Source organism: Struthio camelus, chromosome 2 (genome assembly GCF_040807025.1).
Source record: "Struthio camelus isolate bStrCam1 chromosome 2, bStrCam1.hap1, whole genome shotgun sequence".
NCBI classification, from domain to species: domain Eukaryota; kingdom Metazoa; phylum Chordata; class Aves; order Struthioniformes; family Struthionidae; genus Struthio; species Struthio camelus.
This window is the reverse complement of record NC_090943.1, coordinates 111,620,078-111,635,889: the sequence shown is the minus strand read 5'-3', so window position 1 is coordinate 111,635,889 and position 15,812 is coordinate 111,620,078. Positions and strand designations below refer to the sequence as shown.

The 15,812-nt window shown below is 34.7% G+C and overlaps 1 protein-coding gene across 3 annotated transcripts in view; it reads right to left on the bottom strand.

Annotated features, from left to right (window-relative positions):
- LOC104141847 (cadherin-19) overlaps positions 1 to 13,094 on the bottom strand; it is a 126,010-nt gene extending 112,916 nt beyond the window's left edge. For 2 of the 3 annotated variants that reach the window (XM_068932091.1, XM_068932089.1), the window contains exon 1: positions 12,991 to 13,094. The gene's annotated coding sequence lies outside the window, so the exon portion shown is untranslated. Of the gene's footprint in view, positions 1 to 1,654; positions 1,711 to 12,990 lie in introns of all 3 variants that reach the window. The other variant, XM_068932092.1, reaches the window with a different exon arrangement.
- Between the last annotated feature and the right edge of the window lie 2,718 nt (positions 13,095 to 15,812).

Genomic DNA, 15,812 nt, shown 5'->3' with positions numbered 1-15,812 from the left:
TGGAAGTAGAAGGGAGGAGGTGGGGAAGAGAGAGAGAAGAGCAGGGGATTTTCTTGCAGCAATACAGAGAAGTTAGGTTGCATCAGCTGCGTCATTGAGCTGCACTCAGAGATTAACTGTTTTTTGATGTCATATCCAATGACTGTGTTTTCCTTCACTTTCAGTTTTAATATGATATCATTTTGATTCAATAACTACACAGGTAACTCATTTGATCTGCTATTTAAGTTCCTATTTCCCAATTTTTAAAATATTTGTCTAGCAACAGAAGAAAGTCTAAATTGTCCTTGTGTTTAATTACTAATTGCAAACAATGCAGTTTAAAGACAAATACCTCCACTGCCTCCAAAAATTAACAGCATTTGTTAGTTTTCTTGAAAATTAAATTTTACTTTAATTGTGCTACTGGATTTAAAGGAACTACACTGCAGTAACAAATGCCTAACCCAAAGAAAGTGAGACAGTTAGAAGCCTGTAGTGAACTTATTAATTTACAAATAAAATAGAAAAAAGGTTTCTTCTGCTTTTTTAACCTAAACGCACTTCCCTTCCCTGTGAGAGATTTGCTTTGTTCATTTCCCTTGGGACTTTAAAAGCTAAATAAAGAAAAATTCTGAAGGTCTCTTTTCATTACATGTAAACTCAGGTTTTAACTTCCATTTTGATATTTAATTTATGTATATTCATGGGTGGAGACGTCTCACTAGAGTAAATGAGCACCTTAAATTTGAGCTAGTTGGCCCATCTGAGGTTCTGGCTCAAAATGAAGAGCTCAGTTGTCATATGTTGCTATCACAGTCACCCTGTGGAGAGTGATTTTGCAAACTACTTTATAGAGCGACCACTGTCACTCCAGTGAGACTAACTTGAGAGGAGTTACCTTGAGTGTGTAAAACTTTAGTTAACATCACCTTGAGGACAACCAAAGAGATTAGACAAGGGACTAATCTTGAGATTGCTCTAAATTGTACCAGCTGCCTGTGGACCTCTAAGGAGAGTTGCAATAGCCAATGATCACTAAATCCCTTCACCAATATACCTTAATCCAGATCTAAGTCTAACTCCCAAGAAACTTGTCTTTCTGAGTGCATTTAATTCTCAGTCTCTTTGATGAGGTTCCCAAACAGTGCTAGCTCTGACTGTGGCTTCTTTGGCGGGACAATTGCCTCCCATGAAAAGAGCTCTTATAATCACCACAGTCATTTTACATGTGCTACAGGAGAGATGCTGAACTTTTAAAAATGCTAGCATCTCTTGAAATGAGTTAGATATGGACCAATGAACTACAGATTAAAATAATTCCATATATTGGAGCAACAAATTTTCAGTCAATCAATCAAAATTAAGCTAAAAAAGTGTTAGCAAATTTAGAGCGTGGGTTATTTTGCAAATATCTTTCAAGAAACTAAGTAATGAGTCCCTAACATTGCATGCACTCAGTAGCTTCTTTTTCATCGAATCTTTTTGCTGCATTAAGTTGAAGAATAAAATCTACATACAGTGGGAACTGGGAATTAGGCAGTTCACGTTTTTTGGTTTTAATTGATTTGGTTATGGGGTTAGAAAGGAACAGCCATGGGAATGTGTTGAGAAAACATGTTCCTGTTCTGAAATATTGTTAGGAATATTTTATGAAAATATAAAATGTGCCTACCTGACTAAAGATCATTCTTCACATTTCAAGAGGTGAGTCAAAATCTAATTTTCCAGCTTATGAAAGAAATTGATATATGTTAGTGTCAGATTTCAAATCCGAAGAACATTTTCTGGCGTGAAGGGTCTAGGAGTAAATAGAAAATTGGAGTGTCTCTCATATAAAAGGTAATAAAGCCACAGAACAAGATACAAGGAAATGAGAATAAAGGAAAGAGTATAAATGAGTTCAAGAGATTCCTAGGATACAATTGTTTCTCAACAAGGAAGAGATTGATGGATATGATGAAAAGGTGAGAAGTTGAATGGTGGGAATAAGATAAACCTAGGAAAAAAGTACACATGCTGAGCTGCTTGGGCACTTTATATTTCAAAAGTGTCTCATGTTCGCTAACCTCTGATAGAATTCTTTATCAGTTTGATTTGATCTTACTGCAGGGTGCACTGTGGCAGACTTTTGCCAGAGCTGCCCATTGCTTCAATGAGAGCTCTTAGCTGAAAAGTGAGATGCTGTCTTTAATTATTTCCCCTGAAATATGGTGCCCTATTGTGTATATGGGGTATTATTTTTAAATAAGACTCAAACCTTCAAGAAACCCACATGAGGCCAAGTTTAGCTGAAGCAATCCTAGTTTTTTGAATGCTATTTTAGGGGGATATTTTCTCCTTTTCTTTTTCAGGACACTTAATGTGGCTTGATTTTCATTTTGGCAGTCAGAGTGCCCAGGACTTCTCAGCTATTACCTCTTTGTTCAAGTCGTATTACTACAAACACTACACTGCATATAAACATTATTGTATAGCCCGTTTTCACCATTCATTTTCAATCGCTAACTCTAACAACCACTGTTTGAAGACAAGCTTGCAAGCTTTGCTGCCCATTGTAAATGGGTGAGTGGTGGAAGTATATACATTATTTGTTTTCTCTCTTCTAGCTTCCTTTCATTTTGAAAAGCAACAAATATCATTCCTCCTTCTTCCTTCAGTAGGCTCCACTGCTCTAGCTGGGCACTCTCCAGACTTGCAAGAGCCAAGGAAAGAACAAAATTTGCATGGCAACTACAAAGTTAGAAATTTTAATATATAATGCTGAAAAGTATAGCCTTACTTTTGCTTTTTGAGACATTATTTTCTTCCTAAACCCACTCCTATTCACTCTAACCGTAACTTGCTAGTTGTTTTCAGCTGCAACAGCAGCAGGCTTGTAAAAGCATCGCTTATATCTAATAATATAGACTGTATTATCTAGTCTCAGTTGATATGCTTTTTCTATTCATACACTCTTAAGCTTAGAAACTTCTTATTCTTTTCAATTACGGAAATAATAGAGGCCACAGATAAAATCAAGAGAGAAATCTGGCAAATGAAAATACAGAACACTTCCTGTGTCTGCTCTTTCAGTTTGTTTCTTCTGCTGAATCTATATTCATGTCCAGTTATACCAGCTCGGTCCTTGTGTTAAATGAATAAATGAATGTCTGAACCTGGGAAAGTCAAAGAACACTTTTTATTTTTGTTTGTACTTTTATTTTAACACAAATGTCTCAAGCTTTGCAAATCATCCCAAACTTCTGAACCCATTCAGTCTGGCTATCATATCAGCTCAGTTTCCTGATAAGACCTTGTAAATATTTTGTGGATTCTATCTAGAAACATAGAGGGGAAAACATTCCCCTGAGGTTGGACTTAGCGCTGTGGCTCTGATCCATTAAAGCATTTAAGATTAGCTTATCTTTGGGCATAATCTCATTGAAGTTAGTGGTATGAGCCTAACACTTCAATTTAAGCGCATATTTGAGTGCTTTGCTGGATTACAGCCAGAATACTTTGTACCTTACAGGACTGAACTCCTCCTCTTTGACACTGGCCTAAGCTAAGATATACAGAGATGTGTGAATATATGTCCTTTAGAATAAAGAGGTTAAATACAGTATTATTCTCAGGCTTACTTCATATTCCATTTACTAAAAGACATTCTCCTGTTTCTTAAAACTCTTACCAGTTGTGCTGAAAGTGAAGACATTACCATTCCAAATCAATCTAACCTAGTCTGTCACTCTCCTTTCCTTTTTTGATCATCCTGAATTTCATAGCTCAGGACACTCAGGTGAGGCTGATGTTCTGAATGAAGGTAATTTGCTAACACACATTTAAATCCCTACAGCGTTCTGCTAACAAAGACTAATGTGATATACAACAGATTCAACACATTCTCCAGTGCAGATATTAATTTTAAATGAAAGTACATTTTAAAATTTGGGCTAACCTGAGCCATTTGGGTCTGAGTGAATATTAAGTGCTTCAGCAAGCTACAGTTGAATGAATGCTTCTGGTACCTGAATGAACTTATTTAAAGCTAGCTTGAAGAGTGAGTCCCGCTGTTCTCCATGCAATGTGGACATGTTCTGAACATTTTCAGATCAAAAAACACATAATTCACTATAGAAACACTTGAGGTCTGGTTTTTATATAACTGATTTAATTAAGGACATTTAAATGATCACTTCCTGTGCAGGCATATTATTGACTTGATATGATATTTAGTATGTGGAATATTCATAACTGTGAAAGTTAGGAATTGAATTAAATTCAATTAGATATATTGAAATTGAAAAAATGCTCACAATTCACTTGAACTCTGTTCTCATCTTTCTCTTATTTTCCAATGTATGCCAAAAGCAGCCAGTGCACTATCCCCATCATGCAAAACAACTATAAAATCCATAAACAAAATGAAATTATCATTGCAAATAAGATTTTTATGGGCTATATCACAGAATATTTAAAGGAAATCTCAGATCATTCTGATGTGAGTAAGATTGACTGTAAATGCAGATTCACTTGAAAGGTGATTTTTTTACTCCTTTTTCTCTGTTTTTTCCCTTAAATATTCTCGTCAATTTAAAGTCCATATTCTTTATCTAAATATCAGCCAAACAGACTTGTTATCTGCGTAGACTAATGCTACATTCCAATTATTATTTACTTGATTATAAAGCCTGGTTTGATGGGATACAATCACTTTTCTGTTCTCAGCTGCCCACTGAATGATGACATTACTCAGAATTCCACTCAGATGATGCAAATGACCTCATTGGTTTGTCTTCTGCCATGGCAATAACTGGACTGAAATGTCAAAGCAAACTTAGTAAACAAAAGTCTCCCTTTTATGTAACTGATATTATGCCATGGGAAGCCCAGTAACATTAGCTATGGAAAATGTTTTACTACGTTTGTTTACGTGACATATATACATCCATACTCATAAATACTCACATATACATTTTATATAATGGCATTTCAGCCTTTTGTATTTGGGACAAAGGAGACATGAAAATGTAGAACAACAGCAGCAGCAGCAGCAAAAGACACTAAGTTAAAGCCACATCACAGTTATTTTGATTTCTACAATAATCTGTAAAGCAAATATTTCTCCCCCTACATATTCAACTGCTGATCACATTTGTTCTGTTTCTTCTGTTTATTTTTTCACCTTTGTAAAAAGTCTAAGTCAAGTGAGCTATGAATTAGTGTTAGTATAGTATTAGTGGAAATAACAATAAGCTTTTAGTTTATGAATAACCATAAAAACTTATGGCTATTTATACTGCATATTGTGATTATAGGTCACAAATATCTCCAGGTTAGCTTTAAATTCTACAGCTTGTTAATGGTTTAGTTTGGGCAACATTGAGCTTGCTGGGAATACTGCCTATTTCTGCTTATGGGGCTGATGTAGCCATTACTGAGCTTGCTTTGTTGTAGGTACTTTTTTTCCAATGTTTGAGGTATCTAGTTAAAAAATAGACAAATAATAATTACACGCCCTGCTGTCATATCCTGGCTACCATGCAGGCTTACATAAAATTACCGTCTGAAAGGACACTTAGTCTTCTAGGTGAAAGGATAGACCTAGTCTTCTAGTTTGTCTCAGACAGGCAGAGCTACATTTCCAAACACAAATATTTTAAGCTCTGACCCAGTTCTAGCACACTCTGTTTTGATGACATACTGGCAAAAAGTCTTGATAAGCAGTAGTGCAACGCTGATAACTTTTTGTCTCAGTATCATTCTGTTAACTCTAAATTAATTTAACCCATTTTGAGGCAATTGTTATGTTGAGGCAGTGTTAAATATGGCATTTCTGTAAGAGTGAGAAGTAAAAGCAACTACAGTGTCAGAAGTAATTTGCCCTGACTCAACCTGTTTAAATTTCCCACTTCACAGTTTGTCTGTACTTTTGATTTTAGGCAGATTCGTGTGTGCCAAAAGACATAATGCTCTTTCCAACATAAGATCATGTTCCTGATACATTCCATATCTTTTTATAAGCTGAGGATCAAGCATGAAGTTTATCAATCTGCAAAAGAAGTCATGCTTGAGAATCATTAGGGAAATCAAGAGTATTTGGTCCATTAATTTGTGGCACTGCTGTAACAGATGTTTTTCTTTTCTTTGGAGAATAAACCTGAAGATATCAGCGTCTGCAAGAAGTGTTATAGATTCTTATTGATAATATTCACTTTTGGAGAATGTGTAGATTAGATGTATATTCGTGTTGGTGTTGGAGTGCCCTCTTACTGCATGGCAGAGAATCATTTCTGAAGTGATTCTGTAAGCAATGCATTCTTATCACATCATATATCTTCTATAGCCAAGTACACGAATCTAAGATGGAGGAAGAAGGTTCAAATTTGAAGTAATATCTGAATTCATATTAATTCATATTTGAATTAATTATTTGGCAAGTTCAGTGAATTGGTTAGGTGCAAGTGTGAAAATCTAATTTTTAAATTCACCAAAGTTTATGTTCAAGCTCAGCAGCCCAAGTTCATAAAGCATACTGTATTACTGTGTATGTATATGTCTCTATGCACACACATATATGAAATAATGTTGGCTAGCTATCTTTAGTACAAAAAGTCACCTGGAAGGATCCTGAAAGATTCAGAGTATGATAAAATGCATAAAATACATTTAACTTAAATTGTATTGTACAATTTAAAGATGGACATCAGGATCATAATTATTTCCTGCACTTATATTCTTTTAACATATTTTTCATTACTTCTTGCCCCCTTTTACTTTCTCTCAGTTAAACATGAAAGAGGTATAATTAATTTTAATATCCTAGTAAGTCTACCACAACAGCCTTGGGAATCAACAAATGGCCTACAACAGCCAAGCCATGGCATCAACATTATTTTACTTAAGTCTGATAGTCCTTGTTCCATTTGAATAAAGATCACCGTGTTTCACAGGCATATAACTGTACTGCCAATCAATCCTACACACTCTGGCTCTCTTCCTCCATTTTTTCTTATTCTGTATTATCATTTGTTACATTCATTCAGATATTCTGTGGCACCCTGACTGTATGAAAGAGTTACGTTTTTTTAAAAAAGGAGTAAATTTTTCAAGTAAAACCTTGAACACAGCAAAAACAAATCAGTTATCTTACATCTATTGACAGGAAATCATAGTTGGGTTTTCAATAACTCTAATAATAACTTTGTGAATATTTGGAGTGCATCTACCATCAGTTTTATTAATTCATTTCATATCTGAGACTTAAAAGAAGAGGACTCTTTTCATTATTGAAATAATGATATATAAATGTCCTTGAAATTGTTCTATTCCCCGTTTTTTGATAAATATATGGTGTGTGACAAATTAATCATGATGAGATCATTGGTCAGTCATGACAGGAGGAGACTAATATAGTGAAGGCTGAAAATTAATTTTAAATCAGGCTAGTTACAATATAGACATCTTCTAGATAGTAGTGTAGCAGAGGCAAGAAATTACCCCACACAATAGCATCTTTGAAACTCAGAATCTTGGAATGATTCCTTCCAATCAGCAACATGGTAAATCTGGATAAACTTGGACAGAAAAAGGTAGAAATATTTATGGCTTGAGAATTTATTGTCTTGATTGCACACAGTATAATTTAGTACTCAATTTGGCCATTGCATTGGAACAAACTGCAAGGTGATATAATAATAATAATAATCTTACTACAGAATTGGTACCCTTTTCTTAAGTGGAAGTTCTAGTCAGTCTTAAGAAAATATAGAATGATAAATTTTTTTGCCTGCTCAGTTTTGAAGAAAATATTTTTATGGTTTTCAGAAAGAGATGTAAGCCTTGGATAAGCAATGATTACTTCCATTCCTAAAGGAGAAGCTTTCACTGTAAATTGCTTTATTCGCTATCAGCTTACCTATACCTTGTGTTGCACAGTCAATGGCTGGACATCTCCCTTTTTAGTTTAACGATTTTACTTTTGTGTTTGCTGAAAACAACAAACATCATATTTTTATCAAGAAAGAAAAAAAAAAAGTCTATATTGATTGTACTAGATTTGCCTGTAGCCTAATGAGACAGCTGCTTAGACAAAATTGTTGACTCCCAAGTGAAAGGTAGCAAGGTTAAAACAAGTTAGAAGAGGCAGTTTGTTCTCTTGTGACATCACATCTAGTGTCTAGTAATGCAGTTTTGTATGAGAACAAGTTAGATAATACTAAAATTAAGCTATGCACACACACACTCACATATGCACGCAATTACACACATACACTCTTTAAAAAAAATCAAACAAAAAATCCTTTATAGCCTAAACATTACTTCATATAATACAATGAGAGTGCTGTTCATTCACTAAGCAGTATGTATTCCAAGCCAATAAAGGAGATTTTTTTAGACACTTTGGTGGTTTGCTAGGCCTGCTAGGTACCTTAGAAAAGATATTTATTTCTGTTAAATCTAAATCATTTAGGTCTTTTGTGCTTTTAACTGGATCTGTCACATTACTTCCATAGGGTCTATGCAAATTAAGAATGAACTGGCAAGGTTTGATACATATCAGAAAGGGGAATATGCAATATTTTCACAAAGAAAGGCACTTTTAATACCAAAATGTGATTTTACCAAGCTTAAATTGAGTACTAGAAGTTATTAGAATTAAATATAAGAAATCCTATTAGTTAAGATTCGTTGCTATTACATGTAAAAGGTCAGCAATCATGTCTAACTTTGTTTCAATATTATTTAAGCAAGGAAAGATGACACACAAGGCCTCTAGATTGTGCTTATACATACAGTACTGTCATTTCTCTTTTGCAGTATGCAAAGAGGATCATAGCTCTGGAAGAATGGAAGAAGGAGCACATTAGGTTGCCAGTGTTTTGGTGAACTTGTGGTGAAGATCTGAAAAGTATGTTCTGTTTAAGTAAATTTTTATATAATTCTACTTCTAGGAGTACTATCATTAATCCTTTAATCAAAATTCCTCAAAATAATTTATCTATGTAGATATACCAGTTTTTTTTTTTAAATAAATAAATTATAAGTAAATTATAAGTAAATTATATTATAAGTAAATTATATTAAAGAAAAACCAGGATTCAATTTACTGACTTCTCCTGTTATAAATTGACCTGCAACGTCCCAAATCTGTTATTGCATAGCAGAATGATAACCAGAGCTGAACTTAATGAAAAGCAGTCTCATTTTAGCTGACAGCTTTCTTCTTGTTTAATTTCACTGTGTTATCCTTCACTTTAATAAAGTATGTTGTGCGAGCATAAGATTTGATTTATAGTAAATAATAATTTTGTGTAAATATTTACTTAGGAAGTTGCTAAAATGCATTTAATATTTAAAAATCATTTATACTTTTGATAGATTTCAGTATCTCCTTTATGATGTTCTGGTATATTATTTAGAAGCTTATATGTATGAAAATTTTGAAAAGACAGATTTATTACAAGAAAAAAAAGGCAAAACAAAACAAACTAGAAAATCCAACACATACGTAGATTTCCATCATGGACCCTAATTTTCAAGTACACTAAAAGAAAAAGAAATACCTCTCCAATCTATTCTAATTCTTGGCATGAATGCTTTTTAACTTGCGGACCGTTGACCTGACAGACTGGAAAGGCAATGGCTAGCCTTTTCTTTTCCTTTTTTTTTTTTTTTTTTTTGGTGTCTCACATCAATCTATTGCTAGGAAAATAGACTGAGGGTTCAGATTTGTTTACAGAAGCTTGAGACTGAACTGTGCTGATGGCAGTGTTTTGCTTCTGAGGCAAGTGTGGGATTATATCATAGCCACAGTGCGCGCTGCTACTGAATATGCTGTTCAGTTGTACAACTTTTGTGTACTGCAATATACTAAAGCTTCCAGATAGATAAGCTTTATAGTGGTGCAACTGAGTCATCCTGTACTTTAACAAATTGATAAAGGGAAGTGTGGCTTTATTTTTATATCCCTGAAGGGAGCGAAGAATGAATAGTTATGGCTAGTACATAGCTCTTAAGCAAGTAAATGGAGTAATCTAACTGGAAGACTAAGCACATCTAGGCAGACAGTGTGAAGAAAGCCTTTTCTGTGAAAGAAAAAAGCAAATCAGTTTGCTTCATGAGGGGGATAACACCAGATTTAGGCTATGGAAAACCAGATATTAGACTGGAAATCATGCAGTTTTTGTTGTTCATTCTGTGAGGTACATAATTTCATATCATAGTCCAAAAGGAAAAAAAAAGAACAACCATCCCCACCAAACCTGCAGAGGAAAGTTTCTAGAAACATTTCACAAAAGCATTAAAGAGTTTACCCATTGTTCTTTAATTCTCACAGTTATAATTCTTTTTAGAACATCATAATGAATTATTGTAATGAGACAGAGTTTGCAACACCTTTGTATGAGGAAAATCTTAAATGCTTGCCAGACTCACAAAAATCTGCAAACCTTTTAGGTCAGAGGGGATGCAAGGACAAAAACATGATTCCACAGTAGGGAAGAAGAGACATGGATTCTGATTACAGTTACCACGTATCTTTATGCTCCTTTCCCGTGGAAAAGAACTAGCAAGTTTGGCGCGGGGGGAGGGAGGAGGCGGGTTGTTTTGTTTTGTTTTGTTTTGTTTTACTCCCGTCTTTTAGATTTGGAAACATGAGCCTTCTTGCAGTGGGCCAGAATAAAAGGATAGCTGGACCAATTGCCTACCGTGTAAGGACCCCAAACCAGAATGCTGAAGCCCTTCCTTGCTTGGTCACCTTTACTACTAACTACTGAAACGAAAGCAGTGAATGGAAAAATTCTCTTCTGACCCTGGACAAGCATTAGAAGAGCAGAGCGTCAGTTATAGTAAAACTAGTATGACATGGTGTATAGGGGTCTATAATTTTTGGATCAAATTGAACAGAAGGCTAATACTCCTATTTCCCCTGCTTTTGTGGAATTCTGTGTTCTCAGGATGGAAAGAGTATATGAATCACTAAATACAGTACTCTGCTGTTACATCATATACTGCCTTTCTTTGATCAGATGGATCAATGACAATTTGGATAAATTGATTATATTGATCAGAGCAGAACTACCTTGGCTCTAGAATAATTGTAAGCTCCAGAATTAATTATGATATAATTAATATGAGAAAAAGAACATATTGTCTTCTGATTATTAAGACTGTTTTTCCAGTTACCGTTCAAATTACTTTCTGATCAGTTTTGACCTACGTGATCTTATTTTAAACCAAATCTAGTGACAGTGATAACGCAAAGCATAAAATGAGTTGCAGTATTTTATCTGTTTTGCTTATGAAGCTGAATAGACAAATTAAGAAAATCTTTGGTAACAAATAGAAAAATAATGTTTAAACAATTTACTCACTTTTTTTTTATTTTGGTCTGTTAACCATAAAAAATTGTTTCCCTGTCTTACAGTGCTCCTGAATTATATGAGGATGAGATAATCATAGAACACAATTATGACTTGATAATCTTTTAAATATTTGATCTAGTCAAATAATAGTTAATTTTAACATCTTAAATCTTATTTTTTTCCTAAAACAAAATACATTCTGAAACTTAAACTCATTTGAAACAAATAAACTTGAAAATGTTAAAGTATGAATAATATAACATTGTAATATGCATTAATAATATAAAAGGAGTTTATTTTCTTCCAGTTTAAAACATATAAATTTATGAATATGTCTATTTTCTCATCTATTCATATTACTTTCAATAAAATTCTCCCTCCTCAAAAAATGTCATTACAAAATTTCCAATTAGTTATCCGTAGCTATTTCCTAAATAGGAACACTTGCTTTTGAAGAATAATACTTTAGTATCAACAGTAAAAATGTAAGCAAGAGAATTTTGAAGGGTTTGGAATCTGTATATCCTGATAGTTGCTAAAGATTATCACTTCTGATGAGGTGGATCAAGTATAGTCTGTGCTGAAGCAAGTGTAAAACATCTTCAGTGAGTCCTGGATCAATCTCTGTGAGCCATACCTTAATATTCGGTCAGCACTGTTTGCTGCAGTAACTAAGAACAGAATTGCCAAAGGTCTATGATTTCCTTTATAAACTCTCCTTTTCTTGCTGGGGCCAGAGCAGACCCTGGTACAAGCTATAGCAGTCTTTTTGATTGCTGCTTTCATACTCTGGTTCTCCTGAGGCTGATATGTCGGCTCTATTTAAATATTGGTCATATTGCAGTCAGTGCAAACATGTAACACTTATGTTTTCCCATAACTAGGACATGACGCAGAGGCAAAACTCAGTATCCTTCACCTTCCAGATCTTACACAAGCTATTGAATTTCTCAGCCAGGGTTTGAAGATGTTTTCAAAATCAGGTGCTGAAAAAATAGAGGGAGCCAAGATTTGTAATTGAAAGATAATGACTGAGGCATTCATCTGTGAAGTGTATGTGTGTTTTCAATTAGTTGCAAATGTTCTTTACACAATCTAGCGTATGAGACAGGTTAGTTTGGAAAACCTGCACACCCTTTCAAACAAACAGAGACAGTCTTCAGGACAATACAGACTATTTGAAATTAGGGAAAATACATGAAAAGATAAAAGTGAGAGTAAGAAAATTAGGAATATGCTAGCTATTATGATGCAGTAACGGCCAGGTATAAGGAACCATAGATCACTTCCATTTATCAATCTTACTCTTTAAATGTGCACAGCACTTTCTCAGAACTGCAGGACACTTAATGTAATATGCTTTTGATAATCTGTTCCTAATGCCCTAAATAGGTAGACACATAATTGATAATGTTACTTCTTATCACACCGCAGTTATACGACTGAACCAGACATTAGTGGCATTTATCTCCGCTATACAACACTAATGAATTTTGTCATTATCTATATGACCCCTTCTTATGTATGAGGAAGTTAAGCTTGTGCTACCATTGAGACCAGCATTCTCCCTCTTGAAAAGGCACAGCCCAAGGAAGTCAAAAACAAGCCCTAAAGTTTAGAGGGAAGGAAGGCAGATGTGCAAGTAAAAAAATAAATGCCATACCTGTTCTCTTTGTAAAATCAGCTGTTTCCTGCTGTCATGGAGATGCTATTGGATTCCTTTTCTGTGCGCATCTATGCTTCAGCATTCACTCATTTTGTTCATTATTTTTCACTATTAGCACTGGGAGCTAAACTAGCATCTGCGGGATATATAGTATGCTTTGGATGAAAGCTCCCCCTGTTACCTTTAACAATGGCAATTGTTCTTTGTATCCATTGTTCTGCACTGGACTTTGGGAGTTAGAAACAACATGCCCAGCTGCGGTTGGAAAGGATTTTGAATAAATATTGGGCATAGAGTAACTTTACTTATGTATATACACTTTTTGAAGTCAATTCCCTTTTGAATTTTAAACTATGAGCAACATAGAATTCTAATTTTAACATACTTACAGTGGCTGAATTAAGAGTCTACTCACAGACTCATATTGCCTGATTTTAGTAGCTGAATGAAGGTGTATAAGTCCAGGCTTGAGATTTGTGACCTGAGAGGCTCCCACTATTGCACCCACATTGCAATACGTTGGTGACATGAATTCCATCCACACTGCACTGCACTTGGGCAAAACCAAATTTTTCATTCAGAAGCTGTCTATATGGCTTTGTGCACCACTATGGCCTCTCCTTCTGGTACAGACTACCCTGTGTGCATCATTCAGCCTTCAGAAGTGTTGGACATGCAGCAACTTTCTGATGCACAGTGAGGTATGAGTCATCTCTCACCCTACTATCGGAGCAAGCTATCTGTTGCTGCTGTAGCAGCTAGAAAAGTAGCTGAGATCTATAACAAGGAGACTGCCTCAGGATCTCTGTATTCTCTGTTCTGGAATTACAGCTATCAGAAGCTAAAAAAGCAGAGTAATTTCTCAATTTCTGTTCCTTGACACTGGGACTTTCTGCAGCTGTCCTGGATAGGAAACTGCTAGTGCACATTTCAGTTGACAGGATCACAGAGTTGCCGTGTTCCCTTTACCTTCTCAGCGCCTAGTCTTGGAAAACAGAAACCAGCACTCAGTGGTGGGGTCACATTGCTCCTCAATTATGCATACTTACTTGAATGATCTGGCTGGTAAGATTTGAGTCTTAAAATGAAAGTCAAGCTACGGTGGCAGTAGAAATATTGTGGTGAAGCACCTAACTTAGGCTTACACTCTAACTTACTCTTCTGCAGAATCTGCCCCTTCTCATTGACCCTGTGGAGCTTAATATCATCCTCATTAATGAGATAACTAGTACCTGTTATAGAGGTTGCAATTATAGATATACAAATACACTTTAATTGCAGAAGAATCGATCAATAAATGGTAGTAGACTCTCTTTGCGATTTTTAAAGTTAGAAATTTGGTGACAACGCTCGGTAACCCAGAAAAGTTGTTCTTTTTTTCCATCATTTGTTACTGGTTCCTTCGCAATGTTTCATTATGCCAACAAAATATTTGCTACAGGCTGTTCTTATAAGCTGAATTTGTTGTCGACTAAGTGCAGTGGGTAAACCTTGTGGTTATTATTTATGCGGTTATATAAGATAGATAATAAATTTGATAAATAGGTAGGTATTTATAGATGGAGAGAGGGAACATTTCCTAAAACTAGATGCTTACAGTCATGATGTCCTCCATTGCCTTAAGAACTGATTCTTATCTAGTAGATCACATCCAATCCACTGTACAGAAGTGAATTGTGTTGACTAGCAGTATAATTAAAACTCAGAATTTAAATCTAGTTACAAGAGCAGTAGTATTATATTCGGAAGTGCCTTTATTATTTCTAAGTTATGTTGGTATTCACAAACTTCATTTAATCTTATGTGTACCTAATACTGCTCCATAAGAAGCTGATTTTTGCATAGTAAAATAACTTCTCTGACTTAATGTGCTAATGGGTATTGATATTAGTGGAGAAAATAGAGGAGGCTCAAGTTTCCAATGCATTCTCAGGCATTGATGTAGTTCATGACAGATATGAATACATTTTTATGTGCTTTCTAACATAAATTCTTTCTACTGTTTCAATATGCAAGAACTATACAGACCAGGACATTGTACAATACATTATTTCATATATTTCAAATGAAATAGACATATAATGTATGTCAGGTTTTTGTTCATAAATGTATTTATTGTTCCGCAAGATTCACCTGTGAAAAAAGTAGGGTTATATTAAGTTGAAACTTCTGGTTTTAATTTTAGTGAAGAATGATCATTTTCTTCTAGCTGTTCTTTCACGCATTTGTGTACTTTTAGTAGTTTTACGATGAATACACATGCTGAGAGTATCTACTGAAGATATTTTTATATACCTGAACTCAAAAAATGTAAAGAACATCCTATAGTTCAGATCAGGTTCAGTTTAGTCCATATGAGTATTTACGATCTAATACCAGTCTTTTGAGATTGGTGTTAATAAAAAAAAAAAAGCCTCTTGAGACATGATAATTACAATACTTGTTTATCCATAGTTCTCTTTTTTGATAGTAGATTGGCTTATGGATTCTCTGTCTAGTGCAGATTCAAAGTTCAGTTTGCTTTTAAAAAATATGGCCTTTGACTATGGTTCATAAAGAATTTGGAAAGTGGATTCACTGCCTGAGAAAATTCAGATATTTTTCCTGGAAGAATGGGTTAGAGGTTATACTTCTCTTCTAATGACTGATAGATATCAGTGTTATCATTTAATGGTTCTGATATGCGGGTTTTGTTTCTTTTATACTTTAATTTGTGGATATAAATGAGGTAGACATTCTTGAAGGAGGAGAGGAAACAAAAAGGAAAAAGGCTTTATGCAATCATGTCCAAATTACATGGGCTCTGCTAGACACGTCAG